A 26,109-nucleotide genomic window follows, 5' to 3' on the forward strand; every position below is an offset into this window, starting at 1 on the left:
TTCCCAGCTTTCACCCCACCAACCTCCACATTCAATTCTTTTTTTTCTCGTTTCCTCACATGGTAATGTTAATGTTGCTGCTATCATCATCCACACATCATCTAGAGCCATCTTTTGTTTCTTAACTTGTCCCATTACCTCTCCTTTCACCTTGCACCATCATCCTTTTTGTCATTTAATCTTTCCTGCCTTCCATCCTATCACAGACCTTCCTTTTTGTTCTTTCCTCCCTCCACCCCCCCCCTTTCCCTTCCTCTGTACTTGCTTAAAACCTGTTCCATCTCTAACTTTTTCCAGTTCTGAATAAAGGTCATCGACCTTAAACGTTAACTCTGTTTCTCTCTCTACAGATGCTGCCTGACCTGCTGAGTATTTTCAGCATTTTCAGTTTTTATTTTCAGATTTCCAGCATCCGCAGTATTTTGTAACTGGACAAAAATTGATACCGAGCCGAAGAAGGAGTTTTTAGGACAGGTGATTAAAGGTTTGGTCAAGGAGTGTCTTAAAGGAGGAAAGGTGAAGAGGCAGAGAGGTTTAGGGAAGGAATTCCAGAGCTTAGTGCCACGACGACTGAAGGCATGACCGCCAATGGTGGGGCGAAGGAAGTGAAGGACGGACAAGCAGCCTTGTTTGGAGGAACACAGAGATCTCATGGGGTTGTAGGGCTAGAGAATGTTACAGAGAAAGGGAGGGGTGAAGCAATAAAGGATTTGAACAGGATGATGAGAATTTTAAAATGGAGGTGTTGCCAGACGGAGAGCCAATGTAGGTCAGTGAACACAAGGGGTGATGGGCGAATGGGATGGTGCAAGTTAGGATACAGGCAGCAGAGTATTGGATGAGCTCGTTTATAGAGGGTGGGAGATGGGAGGCCGGCCAAATCAGCATTGGAATAGTCATGTCTGGAGGTAACAAAAGCATGGATGAGGGTTTCAGCAGCAGATGGGCTGAGGCATAGGTGGAGTTGGACGATGCAATAGAGAAGGAAGTAGTCTTTGTGATGGAGAGGATATGGTGTCAGAAGCTTAGCGCAGATTCAAATAGGACACCGAGATTCCGAACAGTCTGGTTCAGCCTGAGACAGTGGCCAGGGAGGGGGATGGAATCAGTGGATTGGGAACAAAGCTTGTGGCGGGGGCGAAAGGCAATAATTTCTGTCTTTACAATGTTTAATTGGAGGAAATTTCAGCTCATCCACGGACAAGCAATCTGACAAGACAGAGGCAGTGGGGAAGTCGAGAGAGGTAGAGCTGGGAGTTGTCAGCATACATGTGGAACTTGCCTCGATTGTAACTCCCCTCGCCCAGTGAGATTGGTGCATGGGAGGGGTTAAGATTAGGCTGAGTCTACTTACTGGCCTGAGGTCACCCTGTTCCTGCTGCCACCATTTCATCTTCACTGACTTTCAAGTCAGCCGAGGCTCCGGCTATAGGCAGGCTGGGGCTTACTTCACATTCAAAAGTCATGGCCAGATGATGTCATCAGTGCCACAATGTGCTTTAATGTCGAGTCAACTGGAGTCCTGCACTGTGCGGAACCTGACAGCCAAACCACAGCAGGAGGCACCGACTGGCCAGAAGAGGCCAAGGTAAGGTTTAAAAAATGACTTTTGCGAGAACTCCTTGTGGGCCAGGAGAGGCACGAGTGCTCCCCCCAGCCTCTGCAAGAATTCCTTGGACCTCCCCAGCCCTGGCCTTGCCTCTCACTCACTGTGCTGCCATTGGCTGCTGAAGCCCTTACCCAGCGCTGAGGTTACGCCGAGGACCGAGCCTTTGGGTCCCCAGTGTCCTAAGGCTCCCAATGGGAGACAGTGCTGAAATATTTAAATGAGACCCGGGAGTTAAAATGGCCCAGGCTTCATGCTGCAATCCCCGTGGAGTTTCCCTCCGTCCGCACCCCTGCCCTCCCCAAATGAGCCCTTCAGTAAAAATCGAGGCCTACATCTTCGGATGATGTCGCCGGCCGGAAGCATGTAGATGAGAAATAGGAACAGGCAAGGATAGATCCTTGGTGGACTCCAGAGGTAATGGTGCAGGAGTGGGAATAGAAGCCGTTGCAGGTGATTCACTGGTTACGACTGGATAGATAAGAATGGGACCAGGCGAGTGCAGTCCCACCCAGCTGGCCAACGGAGGAGAGGTGTTGGAGAAGGATGGTGTGGTCAACCATGTCAAAGGCTGCAGACAAGTTAAGAAGGATGAGGAGTGATAGTTTACCACAGTCCCATAGGATGTCATTTGTGACTTTGATAGGGTCGTTTTGTTGCTGTGGCAGGGGCGGAAACCTGATTGGAAGAGGTTCACACATGGAGTTGTGGGTAATATGGGCATGTATTTATGTGGCGACAACAGGGTCAAGCATTTTGGAGAGAAAAGGGAGGTTTGACATGGGGCGGTAATTTGTAAGGACAGAGGGGTCCAGAGTGGTTTTTTTTGAGGGCGGATGGGGGTTGACTGCAGATTGAAAGGGAGGGGGGCAGTTCCTGAGGTAAGGGAGCCGTTTACAGTATCAGCTAGCATGGGGGCCAGGAAGTAAACTTGGGTGGTCAGAAGTGTAGTGGGAATTGTAAAGTCTGTGGGTTGTTTAGTTAATTAATACACAGACTACCAGAGTAACTTAAAACAGGACATTACTATTCGAAGGTCAGGGCGAATCTGCCAAATAAATCCTGACACAGCACTTATATACCGGTGTGGTCACCGTCGGTATTACAGTATACAGAAGCCAACAAAGTAGTGCCACACCTAAAATAGTTCTCTTAAAGGCGAACGGTTACATACAATGGTTTTCTTAAAGGTAGACGGATACATACACTACAATCCTCCTTTTTTAGCTTACAACATACTTAGTCCCCCATTAAACATAACATATATTCAACTTCATGTAAAACAATTCACAGGTATAATCTATGCGGGAAACAGTTTACAGATTCAGTCTCTGCGGGAACAGTTCACAGATTCAGTCTCTGGTCTTGACTCGGTCCGAACAACATCTCTGTGGTGTAGCCGGTTCACATTGCTAGCGTGACTCATCCAATAGTCTTTCCCTTGACTTAACAGCTTGAACTTCCGTCCTGCTGAATCAGCAGTGCTGACTTTTACAAACAGCTGGACTGCCTTGGTAATTTTTCCTACTTGCCAACTGATTTGGCTCCCTTCGTAGGGCCCACGTACATGATCTGGTAGAAGTGATAATGATTTAGATGGTTATCACCTTCTGCTTCGTCTTTTTCTTTTCTGCTTCTTGGAGACTCTCGGGGCTCCCTTATCAGCTGCCAGCTGTAGCGCCACCATCTCCCTATGTTCCTTAGACTTTAAGTGCTTCATCCTGATTTCTGCACTTTGGGAGTTTTCATCACAAGCTGGGCAGACCAAGTCCTCGTAATATTCCGTGTCACTCAACAGGTCATGGTAATATTCGGTGTCGTCCTGAACTAGTCTAGCGAGAGGGCCTGCTACTTCTTCCTTACCCAACTGGACGTTAGCTGACTGTTGTTCCCTCCCTAGACATCTTTCCTGAAGAGACTTCTTCATGCGTTCATATTCATCCCGCTCTTCCTGGGTTTCCTGCAAATCCTTCACTAATGACCTCATTTGTGATTTCAATACTTCCCCTTCCATCGGGGATTGATTGATCGGGCTATTCAATCCTTCTACTGGAGCAGCTGTTTCAACATTCTGTTGTTCACATAGACGTGATTCAGCGTACTTTTGGCATCCCAGTAAAATCTGTGTTGCAACCTCAGCTATTTCCATAACTTTTGAGAGCTCCGAACTCCTTCCCTTTGAAGATTGAAGCTCGTGTTCAGATTGTTCCCATTGCAGAGTCTTGTCCCTCAGCATATGAAGGAGTTGGCTGACCGTTAACTCTTCCACGGGAACACTGTGGATCAGAGTCTTCTCCATTTCATCCACCTTTTCCTCCAATGCTTTCACCTTCTTTTCCTCTTGTACTTTGGCTTTCAGCGCTCGGAGAAGTTGCGCCTTGATGCTCTCTAGCTCATGTTCAGGGGCCATTCTTACAGTCTCTGTGTTTCTTACAGTTTCCTTTTCTTCCACTGAAAGGATTCCCAGTTGAATCTGTTCTTCAAGTTGTTGAACCTCGGTCATTGCCGCCTCATATTTGTCTTGGGTTTCCTTCAATATTTTTATGAGTTCTTGGACATCTTGTCTTTCATGTTCTGCCATGTCTTTCACCTCTAATTTCTCATCTATGGATGGAACTTCTACCGATGAGTCTGTCTTGGCCTTGAGCTCATCAAGAATTTCCTGCAGCCTTTGGACTTCTTGCTCATGTTCAACCTTTAGTTGCTCATATGCTTCTACTGAAACTAGCTTTTCGGAGGTTGCCGAGTTAATCCCCTCCAGGATTGTAGCCTGGGCCTGTTCATACTGTTCCTTCAACTTCTCAAACTCTGCTTGTAAGGAGTCGTAGAGAAGAACGGGAATAAAATCCTGGCTTCCTGAAGATTCCTCTTCATTTGCTCCTTCCTGCAAATATTCTAACTCCTGAACAGCATAAGGGAGATGTGATCGGTAATTGGTCACAATGGCTCTATGGTCGCTCTCTGCTTGAGCTAGCTGCTTCTGTTGTCTTTCCAGATTCTCCCATTCGGTGTCATAGAACTTTTTCATTGTTTTCATCTTTTGTTCGAGACGGTAACTCACTTGTTCTACTTGCTGTCGTAATTTGAAATAAAGTTGAGTCCGAGCTCGGTGTTCGTCAGTCATGGATATGTCCGTAAACTGAACAGACTCAGAATTCTCTGTCAAACTATGTTGTCGTTGTTCGGTGGAGTTCTGTTCTGAAACTTTGTTCTTCTCTGGAGCATAAGCCTTTATGCATGCCTTCGTTCTTCCAACCTTAGTCGGCAAGTCCATTTTAGCCTTGTCTTTCATATTTGGGTTGGTCTTATCGTCATCCGTTTCAGAATCTGAGCTGATTGTCTGCACCGAGTCCTCACTCGTTATGGCTTTTAGATAGTGCCATTCCATGTCTATTTTCTTGATCCACTCCCGTCCCAGAAGTGGTGATCCTCCCTCAGGTAGTACGTATAAGTTCATTCTTGGGTGTTCTTTACCCCCATCTCTCACCTTGACTCTTATCTTCCCCATGGGGTATACTTTATGCCCCGTGTATGTCTGCAATACGAACTTGGTATCTCTTAAGGGTATATGTGAGAATAGCCGGTGGTAATCCCTTCGATTTATGACTGATAGAGCTGATCCAGTGTCCAACTCCATTTTCACTTGGACTCCAGCTATTTTTAGCATGACCCAGATAGTTTGTAGGTCAGCTTCCTTACTCACATTGTGAATTCTCAGACTGCCCAGCTCCTGGCCGTTTGGGTCTGAGTCCGAATTCTGTTTGTCTGAACTCTTCTCAGCCACCTTGTGTACCTTGTTGTACTTTTCCTGTGATGGCTTCCTTTGGTTGTTGGTCTTCTTCCCTGACCGGCACACCGGATATACAAAAATGCATTAGAAATAAAAGGGGGGCTTTTGGCAGTTACAAAAGACTAAAGACGGAGGAAGCCCTAGAGGAGTATAAAAAGTGCAGGGGCATACTTAAAAAAGAAATTAGGAGGGCGAGGAGGGGCCATGAAATAACACTGGCGAGCAAAATAAAGGAAAATCCTAAGATGTTTTATAAGTATATTAAGGGCAAGAGGATAACCAGGGAAAGGGTGGGGCCCATTAGGGACCAAAGTGGCAATCTGTGTGTAGAGCCAGAGGATGTAGGCGGGGTTTTAAATGAATTTTTTGCATCTGTGTTCACTATAGAGAAAGACGATGCAGACATAGAAATCGGGCAAGGGGACTGTGACATACTTGAACATATTAGCATCGAGAGGGAGGAGGTGCTAGCGGTTTTAGCAGGCCAAAAAGTGGATAAATCCCCAGGCCCGGACGAGATGTATCCCAGGCTGCTGTGGGAGGCAAAGGAGGAGATTGCAGGGGCTCTGACACTAATTTTCAGAACCTCTCTGGCCACAGGGGATGTACCAGAGGACTGGAGAACAGCTAACGTAGCACCATTATTCAAGAAGGGTAGCAGGGATAAACCAGGGAATTACAGGCCAGTGAGTCTAACATCTGTGGTGGGGAAATTATTGGAAAAAATTCTGAGGGACAAAATTAATCTCCACTTGGAGAGGCAAGGATTAATCGGGGATAGTCAGCATGGCTTTGTCAAGGGTAAATCATGTCTGACAAATCTGATCGAATTTTTCGAGGGGGTGACTAGTGGGGTGGATGAGGGAAATGCTGTGGATGTGGTTTACATGGACTTCAGTAAAGCTTTTGACAAAGTCCCGCATAGGAGACTGGTTAAGAAGGTAAGAGCCCATGGGATCCAGGGTGCCTTGGCGCGTTGGATCCTAAACTGGCTGAGTGGCAGGAGGCAGAGGGTGATGGTTGAAGGTTGCTTTTGTGACTGGAAGCCTGTGTCCAGTGGGGTACCTCAGGGATCGGTGCTGGGTCCCTTGTTGTTCGTGATCTACATAAATGATTTGGATGAGAATGTAAAAGGTATGATCAGTAAGTTCGCAGATGACACGAAAATTGGTGGGGTGGTAAATTGCGAGGAGGAAAGCCTCCGGCTACAGGACGATATAAACGGGTTGGTCAGATGGGCGGAAAAGTGGCAAATGGAATTTAACCCTGAAAAGTGCGAGGTGATGCATTTTGGACGGACAAATAAGGCAAGGGAATACACAATGAGTGGTAGGACCCTAGGAAGTACAGAGGGTCAGAGGGACCTTGGTGTACATGTACATAGATCCCTGAAGGCAGCGGAGCAGGTAGATAAGGTGGTTAAAAAGGCATATGGGATACTTGCCTTCATTAGCCGAGGCATAGAATATAAGAGCAGGGAGGTTATGATGGAGCTGTACAAAACGCTGGTGAGGCCACAGCTGGAGTACTGTGTGCAGTTCTGGTCGCCTCACTATAGGAAGGATGTGATTGCTTTGGAGAGGGTGCAGAGAAGATTCACCAGGATGTTACCTGGGATGGAGCGCCTCAGCTATGAAGAGAGGCTGGACAGGCTGGGGTTGTTTTCCTTGGAGCAGAGAAGGCTGAGGGGGGACCTGATTGAGGTGTACAAAATGATGAGGGGCATAGATAGGGTAGATAAAGAGGAACTTTTCCCCTTAGTGGGGGGGTCAATAACAAGGGGGCATAGATTCAGGGTAAGGGGCAGGAGATTTAGAGGGGATTTGAGGAGGAACTTTTTCACCCAGAGGGTGGTTGGAATGTGGAACTCAATGCCTGAAAGGGTGGTAGAGGCAGGAACCCTCACAACATTCAAGAAGCATTTGGATGAGCACTTGAAATGCCATTGCATACAAGGCTATGGACCAAATGCTGGAAAATGGGATTAGACTGGACAGGGATGGGTGGGCGGCGCAGACACGATGGGCCGAAGGGCCTCTTTCTGTGCTGTAAAACTCTATGACTCTATGACCTTAGCTATGTGACCCAGTTTGCCACATTTCCTACATTCCTGGTTCTTAAACCAGCATTGGTTCTGGTCGTGTGTTGTCTTCCCACAACGATAGCATTTTGTTGTACTCGAGGTAATTTGATCCACACTGAGTGCCGCTGCCTTTAGCTGCATTTCCGCAGTTCCCTTCACTGCGGCTTCGTGCGATGCTGCAATAAGGACAGCCCTGTCAAGTGTAAGGTCGTTCTCTTCGAGTAGCCGCTTTTGCGTTCCTTCCTTTGACAACCCGCACACGAACTTGTCTCGCAATGCCTCTGTCAGATTCCCTCCAAACTGGCAGTGTTTCGCTAGTCTACGCAGTTCGACCAAGTATTCTGCGTTGCTTTCGTCTTTCCTTTGTGTTCTCGCATAGAATTTGAATCGTTCCGCCAACATCAACGGTGTGGGGTTCAAGTGATCCTTCAGAACAGTCACAATATCATCGAAAGTCTGATCCGCCGGTTTAGCTGGTGCTAGTAGATGCTTCAAGAGCCCGTATGTCTTCGCGCCCATCGAGTTTAGCAAGGTTATAGCTTTGTCATCTTCTTCTATTTTATTGGCCTCACAATAGATCTCAATGCGTTCCACATACGTGGCCCAGTCTTCTACCTCGGAATTAAAATCGTTGATGTTACCACGCTTAGGCATCTTCCTCTTTTCCTGATAACACCACGAATTATTTCTTTAAATTTTCTTTTCTTTTTTTTTCCAAGATGGCGGTTCCCGCGAAAATGGCGGTTTCCCGCGCTTATCTTCTCTCCCCGCCCACTTCAATGGCGGTTTCCCGCTTCTGTCTTCTTCCCCGCCTAATGGCGGCTTCCCGCGTTTCTTCCCTAGCGGGAGGGGTACACTTTCCCCACGGGCGACGGCCGCTGGCTTTCAGGTTCACAGCCTGCGCGTCGGCTTCAGTGCTTTCCCTTTTCTCGGCAGGGCAACCGGCGCTGGGTACACCCCGTTGACGGCGAACAGTTTCAGCCGCTGGGCTGGCTCTCGCTCAGTTCCCCTTGCTCGGGCTCTGTCTCTCTCCCGCTCGCTCGGCTCTACCGGCGCTGGGTACACCCCGTTGACGGCGAACAGTTTCAGCCGCTGGACTGGCTCTTGCTCAGTCTCCCTTGGTCGGCTCTGCCTCTCCCGCTCGCTCGGCTCCCAATCGCGCCTCCCAGCCCTCTCGCAGTCCGGTGCTTCCCTCCCCGGCTGCGGCTGAGTTTTTATATCTTCCCGCACCTACGCTCCCGGTCGCAGCGCTTCGTGGCTTCGGTCGCTGCCCGGCCTTTTTCGCCGGTCGCGGTCTAGCTGTCTCACGACGCCGTTGCGTCCCCAGCCTGTCTGTACCGCGGCTTCCTTGCTCCACGCTGCCCCAGTCTCAGCGCCTCTGGGCCCGACTTCTGTCCGGCTCCTTTCCCCCTCGACCGTGGTTGAGTGCACCGCCCTTATCCTCCGGTTATTCTTTTTACTTTTCCCTTACTCACAGTCACCGTGGCCGGCTTGCTTCTCGTGCTGATTGGCTCACTCCTCACCGTGGCAGAAGGGACAGTCAGTGCCTGTTGCTGATGGAAGTCTTTGTCTCTGAATTCTTCCTCCTTTCCAGCTCTGCAGACTCGAGTTTTCTCCCAGCAGAATGACGAGGGCGGTTGCCTCTTCTCGACGCTCGTTAACTGCTTCGGAAGTATTGTTGCCACAGGGTACGATCGGACTCATCGCCACTGTAAAGTCTGTGGGTTGTTTAGTTAATTAATACACAGACTACCAGAGTAACTTAAAACAGGACTTTACTATTCGAAGGTCAGGGCGAATCTGCCAAATAAATCCTGACACAGCACTTATATACCGGTGTGGTCACCGTCGGTATTACAGTATACAGAAGCCAACAAAGTAGTGCCACACCTAAAATAGTTCTCTTAAAGGCGAACGGTTACATACAATGGTTTTCTTAAAGGTAGACGGATACATACACTACAGGAATAGGGTCGCAAGAGCAAAAGGTGGGTATCATAAACAAGATGAGCTTAGAGAGGGCCTGAGGGGAGATAGGAGAGAAACAAGAGAAAGACGTGAGTTCAGGGCTTGGAACCTTGGGGGAAGCTTGGCTTAGGGGCAAGGAATACTTAGAGGGATACGGCAGAGCCAGATGAATGGATGATCTCAGTCTTATTGACAAGGAAGTCCATGAGCTCCTTGCTCACCTCATTGTTGGAGGTGAGGGTGGAGGGGGCAGGGAAGAGGGGTTCAAGGAGACAGTTGATAGTGGAGAAAAGAAGCCCGGGTTATCTTTGCATTCCAGGATGATTTTGTAGTAGTGAACAGTTTTGGCAGAGGAAAGCAGGGCCCGATGATGCTAGATGTGGTTCAGCTAGATGGGGTACGGTAGCAAAGTGGTTATGTTACTGGTACTAGTAATCCAGAGGCCTGGACTAATAATCCAAAGACGTGAGTTCAAATCCCACCACGGCAGTTTGTGAATTTGATTTCAGTTAATTAAATAAGTCTTGAATTTTAAAAAAGCTAGTATCAGTAATGAAGCTGTCAGATTGTCATAAAAACCCATCTGGTTCACGAATGTCCTTTCGAGAAGGAAATCTGCTGCCCTTACCCGGTCTGGCCTATATGTGACCCCAGACCCACAGCAATGTGGTTGACTCTTAACTATCCTCTGAAATGGCCGAGCAAGCCACTCAGTTATATCAAATCACTACAAAAAAAGTACACTCCTTCATCACACAGACTGCAGCGGTTCAAGAAGGCAGCTCACCATCAAAAGGGTAATTCGGGATGGGCAATAAATGCTGGCATTGCCTGCGACACCCACATCCTGTGAGTAAATAAAAGGAAAGCCAGATCTGTCGATGAATGGCTAAACCAGTTGTGCAGCATATATGTTCAAATCTGCGTCCCTTGGACTTAAGGGAGCAAAGATTGGGCCATACGAAGGAGAATGACCAGGGTGGGAGAGAGTAAGGGTTTTACTGGGGACAAGGGAATGAAAGTTGGAGGTGAAAGTGTAATCGAGCAGATCAGTAGCTTCAGACGTATCGTGGCAACTAAGAGCCAAAGGCTAGACAGTTGGGAGTTTGAAATTGACTGAGGGAAGAGTTTTTTTTCAAGGGCGGACTCAGAATCAAGTGTTCTGATTAAGGCTGGACTGGAAATTAAATTAAATTGCTGCAGTAAAGGATAATGAATGTTCTGTGTTAATCATATGTCTGTGTTATCCTTCTTGGGAGCCTGTGGTTTAGTTTGGGGAACATTTGGGCCTGTGCTGTGTAGTATCAACTTATTTATTATGCTTCTACCAAGCAACCATTACACCATTATGTTCAGCAGTCAGCTTGCATTCCCTTGTTTTTGGGGATTGTTGTTATCATGTTAATCTTGGTCGATTAAATGATAGTGTTTAAAAGAAGCAGCAGGTAGTGTGCACAAAATTGCCAAACTATCTATTAAGAGCCCTATTTTTAAACTGTAAATTTGTCACTCAGTTACTGCCAAGTTGAAAACTGAGCTTTAAGGTTAATTGCAACCTACATATTCCAATTTTGGTTCTAACAGAGCAATAAATGCTTACAACTGGTGAGTAAAACACCAATTTAGCCAATTATCATTGGGTGCAAAAGGCTAACTTTAACTAGCCTGCTATTTTGTTAGATTTTTTTTCCGAATCAATATTCCAGTGATGCATTGGCAGTGGTGAAAACACAGCTGGAGGGGTTCAGATGTTGGGGCAGAAATTGAGTTCCTTGGATCTCCACGCACAATGTATAATTCTACAAATTGCAACCAAGTAGGATTGAAGCGCAAGAAGCTCTCACCAAAAATGAATGCTCAAGACTTGGAGTGTGGTATATACCCAAAAGCAACTGATTGAGAGACAAAAGTGCTACCAACTTAGCCAAATTGACCCTTATCAAGTGGAAATGAACATACAGCAATTTCCTGTTGATTCATGCTGGGAATGCAATGTGCATTCATCCCACCCAGGCATTCTGGGGGGGTTATTTTAATTTTCGGCGATGGTGTAAAACAAACGATATCGAATTGATTGTCCATTATACACCACGCACGATTTTCCTTTCCATTCTCTTCCACATACGATGATGCTGCTTGTGAAAGACAAGAGGTTTTCTTTTCATAGCGTGACCCCTGAACTCCTCATCTCTGTCCTGCTCAGCAGAGCTGGGAAAGGACTTCAGCCTCTGGTGAGCTGGCTCCTGGGCTGTCCCTGCCACTAGTAGCTACTGCCTTGTGTTTCCCCACGTACAGATCCCTCTGGCTCACTGTCTAATGCAGCCGTGGGAGTGCTAATATCTGTGCACGTGCTTAGGAGGGGTGGAACGTGTGACAGTGCATCCTCAGCAGGATTGTCCTCCTCCGAGGTGTCTTCTTCAGGGCATTCTTGTTGCTAAGAATGATGTAGAGGAAAGAGAAAAGGGACAAGAGTTAGGATCGCATTATGTGCTGTCTTCTCCTGCAAAAAGAGAGGGCGAGAGTTAATGCGTGGCTATTGAAAGGTTAAGTGGAGATGTGTATGGCTTGTGCATTTAGTGCATGTGCTGAAAGCTGGAGAAGAAGCAAGATGGACTGTGGATGGGGAGGTGATGAATGTAAAGCTAAGTGTGTGGAATGTGAGGAAGGAGCCCTGGGAGGAGTTGCTGATTCTGCAATTGCTAGGATGTGAGAAGAGAATGGTGTTAGTGTGTGATGTGAAGGAGAGGTGTTGCATTGTACCCTTGTGATTGTATGCTGAAGGATGTGATGGAAGGAAAGGAATTGTTGCAAATGATGGGGGAAGAGGGTGAAAGGAATGTTGTCAAGTGTTGTTGAGATGGAGAGATGAAGAGATGTGCTCACCCTTGCTAGTCTTGTGAGGCCATTGAACCTCTTTCTACATTAAACCCACATCCTGGGTGTGATGCTGCTGGCATTGATCCTCTCAGCCACCTCTATACAGGCCTGCTGGATAGTTACCCTGAGGGTCTTTCTATGCTGGAGAATAACACTTCCCTCTTATTCCCTGACCTCCTCCACTAGGACCTCCAGGGAGGCATCAGTAAACCTAGGGGCAACCCTCCAACTCATTACTGCTAAGATAACTGTGTCCACACTGTTCCAATGAAATCTTCCAGAAAAGAATGAAACCTTGCTTTGAGAGGTGTATTCCAGCTTTAAATAAGCCTTGGGTGGCCCACCAGAAACTGTGCAGCGTGAATGGGTGGGCTGCACATTTGCTGATATGATCGAGGGAGAAGCCATATTTAAATGAGGTCAAGAGTTACATAGACTCAGCCTCACACTGGCGATTTCACAGGGACTTGCCGTTCACCCTCACCCCTGCCTGCCCGATCCCTGCCCCGAATTAAAATCGGGGCTGGAAAGCTTTCACCTTGCCAAAGTACAGAAGAAAGAAAAACACAGAATAAGTTTGGTGTCTGTTCAGAGGAAGTTTAGTTAAAATATATAAGGAATCTCTAACTTCTTCTAATCACAGGTTCATGACCATATAACTGCATTCAACCACATCTCACATAAAGGAGTACTTCAACTTCCTATCAGACATTAAGCTCCTTTCAGCAATTTTAGTAACACATGATGTTAATATCTGATAGGTCTCCATATGTTGTTTCCCTTTACCAGCAAGAGATAAACCTTGTGCAGAATGTGTCAGCGTCAGTTGTAAGTTTCATAATCAAATGACTATCAAATGGCACACCCATGTCTCGCACGTATCGAGAATGAAACAACAATCTATTGGCAGTCACCATCAGCTAGTTCTGATATTATAGTATGATAGCATAGTATAAAGGCTGCTAAATTGGTGGAAGGCTGCTACAATTAGTGTAACTTTTTACTTCAGAATTGGGAAGGATCATCGACCTGAAATGTTAACTCTGTTTCTCTCTCCACAGATGCTGCCTGACCTGCTGAGTATTTCCAGCATTTTCTGTTTTTATAGGAGATTTAATAGAGTTGTCCTGGTCCTCAGTCCAGGAGCGAGGATGAGGCCCAGGAGCAAGGACGGGACCCAGGAGCGAGGACGAGGCCCAGGAGCAAGGACGGGACCCAGGAGCGAGGACGGGACCCAGGAGCAAGGAAGAGGCCCAGGAGCAAGGACGGGACCCAGGAGCGAGGAAGAGGCCCAGGAGCAAGGACGGGACCCAGGAGCAAGGACGGGACCCAGGAGCAAGGAAGAGGCCCAGGAGCAAGGACGGGACCCAGGAGCAAGGAAGAGGCCCAGGAGCAAGGACGGGACCCAGGAGCAAGGAAGAGGCCCAGGAGCAAGGAAGAGGCCCAGGAGCAAGGACGGGACCCAGGAGCAAGGACGGGACCCAAGAGCGAGGACGGGACCCAGGAGCGAGGACGGGACCCAGGAGCGAGGACGGGACCCAGGAGCGAGGACGGGACGCAGGAGCGAGGGTGAGGCCCAGGAGCAAGGACGGGACCCAGGAGCAAGGTCGGGACCCAGGAGCGAGGACGGGACCCAGGAGCGAGGGTGAGGCCCAGAAGCAAGGACTGGACCCAGAAGAGAGGTCGGGACCCAGGAGCAAGGAAGAGGCCCAGGAGCAAGGAAGAGGCCCAGGAGCAAGGACGGGACCCAGGAGCAAGGACGGGACCCAAGAGCGAGGATGAGGCCCAGGAGCAAGGACGGGACCCAGGAGCAAGGACGGGACCCAAGAGCGAGGACGGGACCCAGGAGCAAGGACGGGACCCAGGAGCGAGGACGGGACCCAGGAGTGAGGACAGGACCCAGGAGCGAGGACAGGACGCAGGAGCGAGGGTGAGGCCCAGGAGCAAGGACTGGACCCAGAAGAGAGGTCGGGACCCAGGAGTGAGGATGAGGCCCAGGGGCGAGGTAGCGAGGTCGGGGCCCAGGAGCGAGGTTGGGGCCCAGGAGCGAGGTCGGGGCCCAGGAGCAGGGACGGGAGGAGCAGTGAGGTCGGGACCCAGGAGCGAGGCCAGGACCCAGGAGCGAGGTCGAGGCCCAGGAGCGAGGTCGAGGCCCAGGAGCGAGGACGAGGCCCAGGAGCGAGGACGAGGCCCAGGAGCGAGGGCGAGGCCCAGGAGCGAGGACGAGGCCCAGGAGCGAGGTCGAGGCCCAGGAGCGAGGACGAGGCCCAAGAGCAAGGACGAAGCCCAGGAGCGAGGACAAGGCCCAGGAGTGGCGCAGAGAGGACCAGCAGCGGGGTTGGGAGGACCACAGTGCAGCCTATGAAACCCAGGCAGAGAGAACCTGCGGGAAGGAGGGAGGACAGAAGGAGTATGTTTGTGCTACGCTGATGTAACAGAGCCTGGTCTCCAATTGTCTTGGATCCCCTTGCCATTGGACCAAGACCTTGCTCTGTCAAGCCCATGTGGTAACTGGTGTACAACGGCCACCCCACGTTAAAAGAATTCACGCACAGGCATCTTCCACCCTTTAAAATGAAGTTCGGGACCGGGAACGTCAGGACCCTTATGGACAACCCCAATAGCGACAGACCGGAATGCCATACTGCTATCGTTGACCGGGAGCTCTGACATTTCAACATAGACATTGCTGCCCTAAGCGAGACCCGGCGGGCAGGGGAAGGCCAGCTCAAGGAGCAAGGCGGTGGTTACACCTTCTTCTGGAAAGGCAAACCTGAAGAAGCACGCCGCCTCCATGGGATAGGCTTCGCCATAAAACATGAGCTAGTTGGACGTCTCAGAGGTTCCCCTTGCAGAATAAACGTTCGTCTCATGACTCTTCGGCTCACCCTAGCCTGGAACCACTGCGCTACACCCCAACACTGGAAGCCACAGAGGAGACCAAAGAGGAATTCTACTCCAGCCTCGAACAATCCCTGTCCCGAGTCCCAACAGGTGACAAGCTGATCCTCCTTGGCGACTTTAACGCCAGAGTTGGAAAGGACACAGACCTCTCGCAAGGTGTGATCGGCAGAGAGGGGGTAGGGAAAGCCAACTCCAACGGTACCCTCCTCCTGGCGAAATGCTTAGAACATGGCCTTGTCATAACCAACACCTTGTTCCATCAGAGAGACAAGTACAAAGCTTCATGGCAGCACCCTCGCTCCAAGCACTGGCATCTGCTGGACTACGTCATCGTCCAAGCGAGGGACCGCAAAGACGTCCACATCACCCGCGCCATGACAGGAGCCAACAACTGCTGGACAGACCACCGCCTAATCCGCTCTGTCATCTCCATCAACGTAGCCCCAAAACAGCGGCGGCAACAGAAACAATGCCACAGGAAAATCAACACTGGAGCACTCAAAGACCCTGTTAAGAAAGCCCTATTCAGCCTACGCTTCACAAACAACCTGATGACTCCCAGTGATGCAGAGACCCAGAGTGTCCACAGCGCCTGGTCTGCACTCAAGGCCTCCATAATCAGCACCTGTGAAGAGATGCTCAGTCACTCGACCAGCAAACACCAAGACTGGTTCGACGAGAACGACCAGGAGATCCAGGAGCTAATAAGCCGCAAGCACAAGGCATTCCTGATCTGGAAACAGCAACAGAACTCGAGAGCAAGAAAGCAGCTCTACAGACGCCTGAAGGCTGAGGTCCAACAAAAAACTCGTGACCTAAAGCACAGATGGTGGCTGGAGAAAGCGCAGGAGATCCAGCAGCTAGCCAACAACCACGACGTGCGTGGATACTTTAGCACAGTCAAGACCACCTACGGCCCAAGCACCCAAGGTCCTATCCCACTACGGGCCAAGAATGGAGAGGCACTCATCAAGGACAGAGAGGCAGTCAGTGCCCGCTGGAAGGAGCACTTCAAAGATCTCCTTAACCAAGATTCTGTCTTCGTTGCAAGTGTCCTCAACTCCATCCCGCAGCATGCTAACCGCCACCACCTCAGCACAACCCCAGCCCAGCATGAGGTTGAAAAGGCCATCCGACAACTGAAGAACAACAAGGCCTCAGGAGCAGATGGAATCCCCGCCGAGGCACTAAAGCATGGCGGAGAAGCACTATTGGCGTGAATACATGAACTCATTTATCTTATTTGGAAGGAGGAGAGCATGCCAGGGGATCTCAGAGACGCTGTAATCGTGACCATCTTCAAGAAAGGTGACAAGTCCGTTTGCGGTAATTACGGAGGACTTTCTCTGCTGTCTGCCACAGGGAAAGTCAACGCAAGAATCCTCCTCAATCGCCTTCTCCCAGTGGCTGAAGAGCTCCTCCCAGAGTCGCAATGCGGATTCTGCCCACTAAGGGGCACAATGGACATGATCTTCATCGCGCGTCTAATACAAGAGAAATGCAGGGAACAGCACCAACCGCTGTACATAGCCTTCTTTGACCTCATAAAGGCCTTTGACACTGTCAACCGTGAGGGATTATGGAGTGTCCTCCTCAAATTCGGCTGCCCTCAAAAGTTTGTCACCATCCTCCGCCTGCTTCACGATGACATCCAAGCTGTGATCCTGACCAACGGATCCAACACAGACACAATTCATGTACGAAATGGGGTCAAGCAAGGCTGTGTCATCGCACCAACGCTCTTCTCGATCTTCCTTGCTGCAATGCTCCATCTCACCCTCAGTAAGCTCCCCGCTGGAGTGAAGCCAATCTACAGAACAAATGGGAAATTGTTCAACCTCCATCGCCTCCAGTCCAGATCCAAGGTCGTCCCATCCTCTGTCGTCGAATTACAGTATGCAGACGACACTTGCGTCTGCGCACACTCGGAGGTCAAACTCCAAACCATTGTCAACACCTTCACCGAAGCATACGAGAGCATGGACCTTACACTAAACACCCATAAGACAAAGGTCCTCTACCAACCTGCCCCCGCCACACAGTACTGCCCCCCGATTATCAAAATCCACGATGAGGCCTTGGACAACGTGGACCACTTTCCATACCTCGAGAGCCTACTGTCAACAAGGGCAGATGTCGATGACGAAGTCCAACACCGCCTTCAGTGTGCCAGTGCAGCCTTCGGTCGCCTGAGGAAGAGAGTGTTTGAAGACCAGGACATCAAACCCAGCACCAAGCTCATAGTCTACAGAGCAGTAGTGATACCTGCCCTGCTGTATGCCTCAGAGACATGGACCATGTACAGCAGGCACCTCAAAGCACTGGAGAGCTACCACCAATGCTGCCTCCGCAAGATCCTGCTAATCCATTGGCAGGATAGGTGCACCAACGTCAGTGTTCTCTCTCAGACCAACATCCCCAGCATCAAAGCTTTGACCACGCTCGATCAGCTCCGATGGACAGGCCACATCGTCCAGATGCCCGATACGAGACTCCCAAAGCAGGCACTCTACTTGGAGCTCCGACACGGCAAGAGAGCCCCAGGTGGGCAGAGGAAACACTTTAAGGGCACCCTCAAAGCCTATTTGAAAAAGTGCAACATCCCCACCAACACCTGGGAATCCCTGGCCCAAGACCGCACAAAGTGGAGGAGGAGCATCCGGGAAGGCGCGAGTCTCTTCGCCGGGAGCAAGTGGAAGCCATGCGCAAACATTGGAAGGAGCGCACGTCAACCCAAGCACCCCACCGACCCGCCCCTTCAACCACCATCTGCCCCACCTGTGACAGAGACTGTAGGTCTCGCATTGGACTCATCTGTCACCTGAGAACTCATTTTTAGTGTGGAAGCAAGTCACTCTCGATTCCGAGGCACTGCCTAAGAAGAAGGAGAAGAATTTTTTACATTTATGTTTTTGTGCAACATTATTTGAAAGCTTCTGATCTAAATGGTTTCATTAGCAAAGCTTCTATCAGGGATAAGCAGATGTTCTATAGACATCACACCATGTTATTTCTCGGTTGAGCTTTATCACAACACTGGTATCTGAAATCATCAAGGATTCTGTGACTCATTAACCTACTGTCTCAGTTCTAACTCACTCTCAGGAGTGAGCATGCAGGTGATGGCTGGAGAGAATTACTTTTAGAAAGAAAATGTTTTCGTTCTTCTCATTTATGCTGGTTCATGGGGAGCATCCTCGCCCATATGGACTATCAGTGTGGAATGACTTTTCAAATTTGGGGGCATCAGCTCTGAGCCAGATCCTGCCCTCATCAGACATCCATACATGGACCTCCTACAGTCGCAGGATAACGTTCAGGTGCAGGAACCCAGATGGATTTTTTTCTCTTCTCAGTCCAGGAACATAAAGACTAATTGTAAAGCCACTAAAGGTCCAGTGGTTGAAATCACATAACGCAACACAGACCAAAGTGTTGATTTTAACCGTTTCCAGTGGTAAGGGGTTGGCCGCATATTTACACCCCGCCCGATTTGCCTTTGTGTTGATCAATGGAAAGGAAGATCAGGCGGAATGTAAAACAGGACGTCCAACCCCTTACTGCCCATTCCCTGCCTGGCAGGAAATAGTTAAAATCGCCCCCCAAAGGTTGAACCTGGGGCCTTTGTACTCTGTACAGCCCAGTACTGCACCAGGCAGTGAATTTCCCCACTGCGTCATTGGGGAACTCTAATGACAACTCTAATTTAAAAAATTGTTAAAGCTTCTTTCACGTGTGAAATGCCAACACTTTGGGCTCGATTTTAATTCCTGAGGCGGGTTGGAGTCAGGTTGAGTGGTGGGCGGGTTCGGGAGCCACTTCCGGCGGGAACAGCTGCAGAGTTGCGATCTTTATTTAAGTACCTTGTTAATTTCATGGAGGCGCGCTGGCCAGTCCAATGAGTGGGATTGGGTCGGCTGGCCGCCTCTCATGGTGTCACAATAGCAGCTCTTTTTAAAGCAGCATGCCAGCCTGAGCCTTTCCATTGTGGTTTCCTGCACTTCTTTTCAGAGCTATGGCTTCTTCCAATTAATGATGAGTCCCTGCAAGTTCTTGTCGATTCTGTCAGAGGACGCAGGGAGATTCTCTTCCCTCTTGATAGCTGGAGGAAGCCTTCTCAGCAGACCAAGGCAGCTTGGCTGCGCATTGCTCAGGAGGTGAGCGCAAGGTCCATTTATGCACGCTCATGGATCCAGTGCTGCAAAAGGTTTAATGATCTTTTGAGAACATCAAAAGTGAATATCCCATCTCACTTGCCTTCAATCTGCTTCACGTCTCTTCTCATCACCTGCACTCTGCTTTGGAAGCCTCCTCCTTCACATCCCACCTTACCCTTACTTCCCTTGCACCCTTTCCTATTCATCTCTGTCTCTGCACTGAATCACTTCAGCATCCTGCCTATGCACCCTTTAGACTCGCTCTCACTGTCATGCAGTGACAACAACTAACAACGTACAGGGAGCTACCTTCCTCTTGGCACCTTACCCCATCTTCGTCTCCCTCAAATCTTCTATGGTAGGGATTAATCACACTCACTCCATCACTGAGGCTGAAACACCGCTTAAAACATAAGAACATAAGAAATAGGAGCAGGAATAGGCCACTTGGCCCCTCGAGCCTGCCCTGCCATTCAATAAGATCATGGCTGATCTTGGGCTCAAAGCCACTTCCCCGCCCGCTCCCCATAACCCTTCACTCCCTTATCTTGCAAAAATCTGTCTATCTCCAACTTAAACGTATTTAATGACCCAGCCGCCACAGCTCTCTGGGGCAGAGAATTCCACAGATTTACGACCCTCTTAGAGAAGAAATTCCTCCTCATCTCAGTTCTAAAAGGGCGACCCTTTATTCTAAAACTGTGCCCCCACGTTCTAGATTTCCCCACGAGGGGAAACATCCTCTCTGCATCTACCTTGTCAAACCCCCTCAGTATCTTATATGTTTCAATAAGATCACCTCTCATTCTTCTAAATTCCATTGAGTATAGGCCCAGCCTGCTCAACCTTTCCTCATAAGTCAACCTCCACATCTCTGGAATTAACCTAGTGAATCATCTCTGAACTACCTCCAATGCAAGTATATCCCTCCTTAAATAAGGAGACCAAAACTGTACGCAGTACTCAAGGTGTGATCTCACCAATACCCTGTACAGTTGTAGCAGGACTTCCCTGCTTTTATACTCCAACCCCTTTGAAATAAAGGCCAACATTCCATTTGCCTTTTTGATTACTTGCATGCTAACTTTTTGTGTTTCATGCACAAGGACCCCCCGGTTCCTCTGAACTGTAGCATTTTGTAATCTCTCTCCATTTAAATAATAATTTGCTTTTCTATTTTTCCTGCCAAAGTGTATAACCTCGCACTTTCCCACGTTATACTCCATTTGCCAAATGTTTACCCACTCACTTAACCTGTCTATATCCCTTTGCACAACTCACTTTCCCACCCCTCTTTGTATCATCCGCAAACTTGGCTACATTACACTCGGTCCCTTCATCCCAAGTCATTAATGTAGATTGTAAATAGTTGAGGCCCGAGCACCGATCCCTGTGGCACCACACTAGTTACCTTTTGCCAACTGGAAAATGACCCATTTATCTAACCCTTTCTGTTAGTTAGCCAATTCTCTATCCATGCTGATATATTACCCCCAATTCCGTGAGCTCTTATCTTATGCAGTAACCTTTTATGTGGCATCTTATCGAACAATTTCTGGAAATTCAAATACACCACATCCACTGGTTCACCTTTGCCCACCCTGCTCGTTATCTCCTCAAAGAACTCCAGCAAATTTGTTAAACATTATTTCCCTTTCATAAAACCATGCTGACTCTGCTTGACTGCATTATGATTTTCCAAATGCCCTGCTACTACTTCCTTAATGAAGAAATCCAGCATTTTCCCAATGACAGATGTTAGGCTAACTGGTCTATAGTTTCCTGCTTTCTGTCTCCCTCCTTTCTTAAATAGGGGTGTTACATTTGCGGTTTTCCAATCCACTGGGACCTCTCCAGAGTCCAGGGAATTTTGGTATATTGCAACCAATGCATCCACTATCTCTGCAGCCACTTCTTTTAAGACCCTGGGATGCAGACCATCTGGTCCAGGGGACTTGTCATCTTTTAGTCCCATTATTTTACCAAGTACTTTTTCCTTAGTGATAGTAGTTGTCTTTAGTTCCCCCCCTCTCTGTGGCCCCTTGATTAACCATTATTGGGATGTTGTTAGTGTCTTCTACGGTGAAGACAGATACAAAATATCTTTTCATAGTCTCTGCCATTTCCCCATTGCCCAGTATTAATTCCCCAGTCTCATCCTCTAAGGGACTAATGTTTACTTTAGCTACCCTCTTCCTTTTTATATACCTGTAGAAGCTCTTACTATCTGTTTTAATGTTTCTTGCCAGTTTACTCTCATAATTCATCTTCTCTATTTTTTTTTGGTCCTCCTTTGCTGGTTTTTAAAAATTTCCCAATCCTCTGGTCTCCCACCAATCTTGGCAACATGGTATGCCTTTGTTTTCAATTTAATACCATCCTTTACTTCCTTAGTTAGCCACGGATGGTGCTCCCTTCTCTTAAAATCTTTCTTTCTCACTGGAATATATTTTTGTTGAGAGTTATGAAATATCTCCTTAAATGTCCACCACTGCATTTCAATTGTCTTACCCTTTAATTTGTTTTTCCAGTCCACTTTCACCAGTTCTGCCCTCATGCCATTATAATTGCCTTTGTTTAAGATCAGAACACTGGTTTGGGATACAACTTTCTCACCCTCCAACTGAATTTGAAATTCAACCATGCTGTGATCACTCTTTCCTAGAAGATCCTTTGAGATCATTTATTAATTCTGTCTCATTACATAGTACCAGATCCAAGGTAGCCTACTCCCTGGTCAGTTCCATTACATACTGTTCTAGGAAACCATCCTGGATGCACTCTATGAACTCCTCCTCTAGGCTACCATGGCCAATTTGATTTGTCCAATCAATATGGAGATTAAAATCACCCATGATTATTACCGTACCTTTTTTACAGGACTCTATTATTTGTTGATTTATACTCTGTCCAACAGTATTGCTACTGTTCGGGGGCCTGTAGACTACGCCCAGCAGAGACATTTTCCCTTTATTAATTTTTATCTCCACCCAAACAGATTCTACGGGGGTGATTTTCTGATGCTGGAGGAGGTGGGTTTGGAGTCGGGAAAGGCGGGAAAATTCAAATTACTGAGGTCGGATCAGAAACCCAACTCCAACACCGCCCCCGTTGGATTTTGCCGGTGCCGGTTTTGGCGGTCGGGAAACGCTCCTGCCTCCAGCTGGCCATAGCGTTAATTAGCTACTGCAAATGCTTGTTAAGGGCCTCTCTAATCCTATTTTGAGAGGCCCTCTTGAATTTACCATCATTTCGGTGTGCTTCACGCAACTTCTGAACCATGCCAGGTAAACCTGGCGGGTTGACTCGTGGGTGGCCTCCTCACTGCTGCAGGTCTAAGAAGACCTTGTTCACTGCAGCAAGGCTTACTTGCAGGTGCCAGACTTTGGCTTTAAAAGGTCTCTGAGCACTTTTAGAAGGCCTTCCGAAGTCGGAGGTGCTACAGCTTGACTCCATCAACTGTGGGACCTCCTGGGAAGAACCTCACCCCGCTTACAATGAGCGCTTCCCCAGAGGAGGCATCTGCAAGTAGAATGGGAAACATTCATTTCCTTACACCTTGGACCTCAGTTGAGGATAAGGATGAGGAGGAAGCTGAGGAGGAGAATGATCTGGAGGAGGAGGAGCAGGAGGAGGAGCAGCAGGAGGAAGAGGAGGAGCAGGAGGAGGTCAGAGCACCGGTGTTTCAACCAGCGGCAGTGTCAGCACGCGAGCACATGGCTGCCAGGGATTAACTTATCATGGCCAGATTTGTATAGGTTGGCCAAGTTAGCACATGTCCTTGGCTCCAAGCCAGGACTTCATTGACAATGGACATGACTCTCTGGCCTCCTTTCAGTCAGGCCACCAACCTGGCAACGCAAATGTGGCGGTGCCCGCAATGTGGAGCTACCTAAGGCTAAGTAACAGATGGCATAACGCCAACATTTTGGCATCAAATCATGTTAATGCTTTCCAACAGGGATGGCATTTCATCAATACACAGAAACAGTCTCCCAATCTACACACAGACCCATGCCAGCTGCACCCACAGTCTTGGTTTCTTTGGCAGGCCTCTTCCTCCGAGATGAGTGGAAGAGGACCTCCATGCTAGTTCTCACCCCCTCAAACAACATTTGCAGCGCCTCATCTGAGAGCCTCGGGTAGGCCCTTGCCTTGGAATTGGATATTCGTATCTCAAAAGATGTTGGAGGTGGTGCAGGAGAAACAGAAATGCTGTGGAGTGAGCCAAGGGAGCAAGAAGCCATAAAACCAGACTGGAAAAGTGCTGTCAACAGAGGCGAGTTTCAGTCCCAAAACACTAATTGAGCAAGGCTTCCCACACCTCTGAAATCAAGTGGCCAATCGTGGGAAAAATCTCAATTTTTTGAAAACTATCAGTGGAGGCGGGTTTCAAACCCACCCAAACCAAAACCCGCCTCCATCTCACCTCCAGTGAGAAAATCACCCCCTACATCTTGATCTTCTGAGCTAATATCACTTCTCACCACTGCACTGATCCCATTCTTTACCAACAAAGCCACCCCACCTCCCTTTCCTTTCTGTCTATCCTTCCGAATTGTCAAATAACCTGGAATATTCAGTTTCCAGCCCTGATCACCTTGCAACCACGTCTCTGTAATGGCGATCAGATCATACCCATTTGTATCTATTTGTGCCATCAACTCATCTATCTTGTTACGAATGCTGCGTGCATTCAAATATAGAGCTTTTAACTTTGTCTTTTTACCATTTGCCCTTGTTTTGGCCCCATTTTCTGTTGCACTCTTATTTTTAAACATTCTGTCCCTTCCTGTCATACACTGGTTATTATTTCCCCCATCTCTATCCTACTCTATTGCTTTCTCATTTCTCATTGACTTTTTAAATTCCCGCTTACCTGGATCCTCCCCCCACTATTTAGTTTAAAGCCCTCTCTACAGCCCTAGTTATTTGGTTCGCCAGGTCTCTAGCCCCAGCATGGTTCAAGTGAAGCCCGTCCAAACGGAACAGCTCCCTCTTATCCCAGTACTGGTGCCAGTGCCCCACAAATCGAAACCCATTTCTCCCACACCAGTCTTTGAGCCACTCGTTCATTTCTCTGATCATATTTACCCTATGTAAATTCACTCGTGGCTCAGGTAGTAATCCAGAGATTATTACCTTTGTGGTTCTGCTTTTTAATTTAGCCCCTAGCTGCTCATACTCTCTCAGCAGAACCTCTTTCTTTGTCCTACCTATGTCATTGGTGCCTGCGTGGACCATGACAACTGGATCCTCCCCCTCCCACTCCAAGTTTCTCTCCAGCCCAGAGGAGATGTCCTTAACCCTGGCACCGGGCAGGTAACACAGCCTCCTTGTGTCCCTCCTTGCAGGAAAAGATAGCCCACAATAAGAGGGAAAGAACAAAGACTGGAGGAGGAACAGCTTCCCTTGCAACATTGACCAGGGCTGAGGAGGCAGCAAACAAGATTATTGGAGGTGGCGAGGGCCTGGAAGTGGGCGATGGAGAGACGGGCACACTAGAGAAAGCTGGTGACATAATAGAGTTTCATCCCTCTCAGAAAGCAATGCAATATGATGTTCATAGAGAATCTCTTTGTATCATCTGCTCAAAAGGATGTGTCTGCTACATCAATATCAGATGTCTAATTCAAGCCTTTACTCTCCCACAGGACCATCGAGCACCCCCCTCCCCATGATCCAGGACGAAGAACCGGACAACTCCTCAGAGGAACCTGAAGCAGCGTCACCAGGACTCCCAGCACCAGCGCAGCAATGCACACCTCGGTGGGGCCATCGCGATTTAGAGTAGTGTTGCCACTGGTCTATGACAGCGCACAAGTGAGCATCAGCAGATGGTGGAGACAGCGACATCAGTGGAGAGTCCTCGGCGGAGGTCGCAGCAATCTCCTAGCTCTGTTGAGCTGCATGCAGACGCTGTGCCTCTGGGGCCATCCAGAAAAGGAAAAGTTTGTGAAATACAGGAACAAGTGCAGATGTCCCTGGAAGGGTTTGCCTCCAGGGTTAGTACGAGTGTGGAGAGAATGGAGGAGTCCATCTCAAGCATCAGCACTGCCGTGGTGGAGGCAATGGCACATGAATGCACCATCATGGATAGGATGGCAACCTCCATGGATAGGATGGCAACCTCCGTGGAAAGGATGGCTACCTCAGTGGAAAGGATGGCTACGGCCATGGAGGAAATAAGTCACCAGAGTCAGGAAAACACGGTGACTGTTCAGAATAGACTGACATCTCTGGAGGAGTGATGGGCAGCTATTGAGCAGAGAGACCAGTGCTTCATGGACATCCTTTTGAAGAGGACTGCCAGTGCAGATACGGGTCCTCATGGCCACCCTGAAGTGCAGCAAGGTGCTCTCCTGCCACTTGCCAGCACTGAGATGTGGCTGACCCATGAGAGTGATGTGGTTGGCAGGACAGAAGAAAGTGTGGGCTCCTCTCAAAGCGCTCGCACGACCATGCCACTACGGAGCCCTCGGTCAGAGACCCACTTTGCAGAGACAACTGAAATGGCCGTTTCAGCCCCTGCACAGCCGCAGGAAGAGCAGACTATTGAAGAGCCCTCCCAGGCTCCCAAACCCAGAGGATACCTGCCAAAGGCGTCTAAGCAGGAGCAGCATCCTATTCAGCAAGGTGCATCTACATCTGCTGAAGCCACAGGGGAAGCACCACATAGAAGCACACATAAGAGAAAAAGTAAGCATCTATAAATCACAAAGGG

Source organism: Somniosus microcephalus, chromosome 4, assembly GCF_052327205.1.
Source record: "Somniosus microcephalus isolate GS21.2 chromosome 4, FLI_Smic_1.0, whole genome shotgun sequence".
Lineage (NCBI taxonomy): Eukaryota > Metazoa > Chordata > Chondrichthyes > Squaliformes > Somniosidae > Somniosus > Somniosus microcephalus.